Source organism: Aulonocara sp. 'chitande type north' Nkhata Bay, linkage group LG12 (assembly GCF_057382095.1).
Source record: "Aulonocara sp. 'chitande type north' Nkhata Bay isolate Kocher_YH1m ecotype deep benthic linkage group LG12, A_spYH_male_GT1.1, whole genome shotgun sequence".
NCBI lineage: Eukaryota > Metazoa > Chordata > Actinopteri > Cichliformes > Cichlidae > Aulonocara > Aulonocara sp. 'chitande type north' Nkhata Bay.
In genome coordinates this window covers 10,889,009-10,894,563 of record NC_141355.1, presented here as the reverse complement: position 1 = coordinate 10,894,563, position 5,555 = coordinate 10,889,009, and positions in this window count along the sequence as shown.

Sequence of the window (5,555 nt, the reverse complement as noted above, 5' to 3'; positions counted from 1 at the left end):
TATGGAAGTTTTTGTGGCATCAACTCTTCTCCTCTGAGGTGCTGCAGACATTCAGATCTAGATGTTTTTTCAGGGCAGTGGATGTTCCCGACTTGCCATGGACACTTTGATTTGACCCAGCAGTGTTCACATGATTATTAGTTCAACTTGTACTGTTATTGGTCTTGACTAAAAGGGCCCTCTCCTCCCACTCGACTCTGGTGTTTGTGATTTGTTTGTAACCGACGGCGCAGACCAAATCAGGCCTGTTGATATATTTTCCTCTTGTCTACTCTGCCTTTGTCGTTCCAGTAGGAAATGAGAAAGCTCTGCTCTCTATTAGGCTTTCAATAGTGACATAACTTCATACACAACGAGGATCAAAAATAGCCGTGGAAACATGATTTTAGGTTTGATTTTGAGAGTTGGTTTCATGTTAACAATTTATAGGCACGCTTACGAGTCAGTATGAGTCTAAGATATTTATTTTCATGAAAAAGTTCTTTTTATCGTATACCGAAAACTTCAAACATATCCCCTTTTTCTAGCAACAAGACTTTTTTTAAGCTTCTGGATTGTCAGGTGATTTTACAAAACAAAAAATTCCTATTTTGTTGTTATTTTGTGCAGTTACTCTGAGCTGAATGTGTGTATGTAAATAGTCAAGCTTTTCTCATTTTATTTTTTAAATCTGGCACCTTTTATGGGGTTTGACAGGGTCCATAATCTTTTCAGTTTAATCTGTTCTGGTTTTGTGTGTGGTCTCAAAAACTTTTAGGCAGCTACACTACCAACTCTTTTGGTTTCTTATCCTTTAAAAAATATATTTTCTGCCTTTTTTGATGAAAAATAAAACTTTTATTTCTTGTTTAGCAGTATAGCTTTCTAGATTTGAAAGTATAAATATTCATCTGCTTTCAGAAGTTTCTGATTGATCCTTCCAGTATGGGAAACAAATGGAACCATTTTCATTTGAACTACTTAAATAAACATGGAAAATAAACTTTACTTGTGTCTTGTGGTCCCTCTCATTTGCTCCGCCTCTCCGTGTATGTACATGAAGCAATGCCTTTATTGAAGGGAGATTCTGTCATACTCTATAAGGAAGGATGATGAGGCTGATCTAGCAGAGCTGTTTCACTTTCCTTTAATGAAAAGTGTGAAGAGGTTGGCTGCAGTTCTGATGGGGATGCAGCAGAGGGTGGACATGAGCTAGAACTCAATGAATGGACCTAAAATCAGCTCAGTTTAGAAGAAAAAGCCCACATTTGATTTTAGCCGTCTTAAGTACAGAATTCTAATAAAGCTCAAGGTGCTGTGACATCCCAATTATTGCCTGATTCAGTCCTGGACTGGTATTTGTAGTTGTTTAGTCCTGTGAAAAGCTAAACACGCCCTGTATCGATAGATTGTAGAATAACAAAATTCACAAGAGTTCCCACCCTCTAGAGTTGGAAGTCACCATACTCTGACACCACTGCCAACAACAGTCCTATAACTTACAAAACATTACTCTAGAAGCTGATCTGAGGTCAGTTTGCTGGGACATCCACTCCTGGGATGAATGTGTGTCAACACACAGCTGAATAGTCCAAACCAAACCGTCAAAACAAAACTGCTTTCACAGAGGTGCTCACACTTGCTCACGTTCAATTCATCAAGTGCATTTGATTAGAAGGACCTGGCTGCTACTTACCCACTTAATTTCCATGGAAACAGAAAGGCTGTTCTTAGTTTCACATAGAGATATATAAGCAATTCTGTGTGACTGTGTGTTTTGCATGTATCCTTGTGCATCTTTGTTTTCCCTGTTGTTGAAGATAGACTTTTTAATACTTTATAGGCAAAGAAAAACAATAGGAAAAAAGAAACAAACTCTTCCTCTAATGCCCTGTGTTGCTATGCATCTGTGATGTGCGGTGTATTCTTGGACTAACTTTCTGATAAATGTCTTCTGATGGCCACTGTCACATGCTGAGAACAGCCTGTAGTTTATTTGTTGAACAGAGGAGCCTGGTACGAGGATAGACTGATAAATGCAACACCGATGAGTCAGCTGGAACAGGAACCAGAGGGGAGCCTTTAATGGGAATATGATGTAAAACAGTATCCGTCTAGCCTTGAAAAGTGGAATGAAGTCACTGTCCAAGTTTCCCCTGGCTGTTGCAAAGCCTGAATGGTTTTCCCCCATTAATGTTCCTTTGCAGATTACACTGTCAGAGTGCAGCAAGTACAGGAGCAGTGAAGTCGAGGCAAAAGGGTTCTAAGTTTGAAGGCCTTAAGATAAGAGATAAGATAAGATAAGATAGAACTTTATTAATCCCTCGGGTGGGTTCCTCTGGGAAATTCGACTTCCAAAAAAAGCACAGCAACGACCGAAGTTACAGTTACAGAATTGTTATATATATATATATATATATACACACACACACACACACACACACACACACACACACACACACACACACACACATATAAATACAGAGACAAATATAAATAAAATATACAAAGGGGATAAATAGAATAAATAGGAATAAAAAATAAAAATACAAGTGAATTGCACATTTCAAGTATTGAGTCTATTGCACTGTTGACTATTTACAAAAAGTATTGCACAAGGTATTGTACAGTGAGGTGAAGAGGCACTACAGCTTAGTTGTTCCCCCCTCCTTTGTCCTCCTGTTTCCCCTCCCTCTCCCCTCCAGAGAGGAGTTAAACAGTTTGATGGCGTGTGAGACAAAGGAGTTTTTAAGTCTGTTAGTTCTTGTCTTGGGGAGAAGCAACCTGTCACTGAACAGACTCTTCTGCATCAGAGGATGCCTGGCATTGTCCATAATGTCCATCAGTTTCTTTAATGTCCTTTTCTCTGCCACTGTCACCAGAGTGTCCAGCTTCATGCCGACCACAGAGCTAGCCTTCCTGATCAGTTTCTCCAGCCTGGATGAGTCCCTCTTTGCTGTGCTGCTCCCCCAGCACACCACAGCATAGAAAAGTACTCCAGCAACCACCGACTGGTAAAACATCCTCAGGAGCTTCCTGCAGATGTTAAAAGACCTCAGCCTCCTGAGGAAGTACAGTCGGCTTTGGGCTTTTTTATACAGGTGCTCTGTGTTGCATGACCAGTCCAGTTTATTGTCCACCCACAGCCCGAGGTACTTGTACTTGTTGACCACCTCCACCTCCTCCCCCTCTATCTGAACCGGCAGTGGACCTTCTCTGGACCTCCCGAAGTCCACAACCAGTTCCTTAGTCTTTGAGGTGTTGAGTTGCAGGTGGTTTGTGTGACTCCATGCGACAAAGTTCCTCACCAGACTTCTGTACTCCTCTTCCTGATCATCCCAGATACACCCCATGATGGCTGTGTCGTCTGCAAACTTCTGAATGTGGCATAATTCAGAGTTGTAGCAGAAGTCAGAGGTGTACAGGGTGAAGAGAAGAGGGGACAGCACAGTTCCCTGTGGTGCTCCTGTGCTGCTGACCACAGTGTCAGACATGATATCCTTCAGCCTGACGTACTGTGGTCTGTCGGTGAGGTAGTCGGAGATCCAAGCCACCAGGCAGGGGTCCACCTCCATCCTGTTCAGTTTTTCCTGAAGCATACAGGGCCGGATGGTATTAAAGGCACTGGAAAAGTCAAGAAACAGGATCCTGACCGTGCCTTTTCCCCCATCCAGGTGTGAGTGGGCTCTGTGTAGGAGGTACAGGATGGCATCCTCCACTCCGACACCCGCCTTGTATGCAAACTGTAGTGGGTCCTGGGCATGTTGTACCTGTGGTCGGAGGAGGTTGAGGAAGAGCCGCTCTAGAGTCTTCATAAGATGTGACGTCAGTGCCACCGGTCGGAAGTCATTCAGCTCATTGGGCCGGTTCTTTTTGGGGACCGGGACGATGCAGGATGTCTTCCAGGGGGCGGGCACTCTCCCCAGTCGCAGACTGAGGTTGAAGACTCGTTGTAGCGGCTCCCCAAGTTCAGCAGCACACGCCTTAAGCATCCTAGGACACACCTTGTCTGGGCCTGCTGCCTTTCTGGGGCGAAGCTTCCTCAGTTGCCTCCTGACCTGATCCACTGTGACACTGGGAGATGGGGGGAGATGTCTTGCTGCTGAGAGAGGGATTGGAGGAGGGGGGTGTCATGGTGTCAAGAAGGGGGGGAAGCGAGGGAGGCAGGAGAGTGGGGAGAGGACTCTGTAGTGAAGGTGAGGGTGAGGGTGGGGGGGGGTTGTGGGCTGGTCAAACCTGTTGAAGAAGTTGTTGAGTTCGTTTGCCTTCTCCACAGTCCCCCCCACTGTGCTTTTCTTGGTGTTGTGGCCTGTGATGGTTTTCACACCATTCCAGACCTCCCTCATATTGTTCCTCTCCAACTTCTGCTCCACCTTCCTCCTGTAGGTGTCCTTTGCTTTCCTCAGGCAGCGTTTCACCTCCCGCTGTGCTGCTTTCATCTCCTCCTTCACTTTGCTCCTGAAAGCCTTCTTCTTCATGTTGAGGACAGCTTTGACTTCCTGTGTTACCCACGGTTTGTTATTAGGATAACACCGTACCGTCTTAGCAGGGGCGACTGTGTCCACACAAAAGTTGAGGTAGTCTGTAAGACAGTGTGTCGCCCCCTCTATGTTCTCACCATGTGGGCTCAGGAGCACATCCCAGTCTGTGGTGTCATAACAGTCCCTCAGAGCATCCTCCTTTTCTGGGGTCCATCTCCGGATGGAGCGCGTTGTGACAGGCTGCCTTTGGACGAGGGGTGTGTATTGTGTATTGCCTTGTAGGCAAACCAGACACAAGTTATAAAACGTGATGAATTACTTATTAGCTGAATATAAATGATTGTCACACAGACCTCACCTGAACCTGAAAAGGCATTCACAAAACAGCAGGGAAAATGTATCCTCTACAAATAATACATGTTTGTGTTGGGACATACCCTGCTCTGGAGGAGGTTATTTTCCAGACTTCAAAATAGGAGTTAACCCTGAAGTTACATGGATAAGATCAAATCCTACTTTGTACCTTAAGGGGTTACAATAAAGGTTATCGTCTAGTCATAATGTGTCCTTAAAAACACGATTTGTTCATGTTGATAATCTAGTGGTTGTGATTATTAACAGTACAGAATATAGATAAAAGTTGGATATAGCGTGTCTGTAAGGCTCCAATTGGTCTCATTGTAAAGCATGGTGCTTTTGAACTCTTGCCATCTTGGTGTTTTGAAACTAGATGTTATGAACGAGCAGATCAGGTGGGGAATTCACATCCACATTCAGCAACACTTGACAGTTCTTTTTTCTGAAACTTGGAATGACCAAAATTTACTAAATTTCAATAGCAGTACTGAATCTTGCCCTCACTGTTCATTTCTGCCATTTATGACTGACATGCAAAGACATACAGTATGGGTCATTTTATTTCTGCTTTGAAGCTCTCGATTACATAAACCAGAATCTTAACTCATACTCCTCTTTAATTCTTTCCAAGTGAAGATCTAACAAACACGCTGCTTTTATGTTGATTGCTCGAGCACTTTCTACCATCCTGTGAGCTCTTGACCATGTTAATTGTGAGTGTTTGAAGCGAGGCTTTCC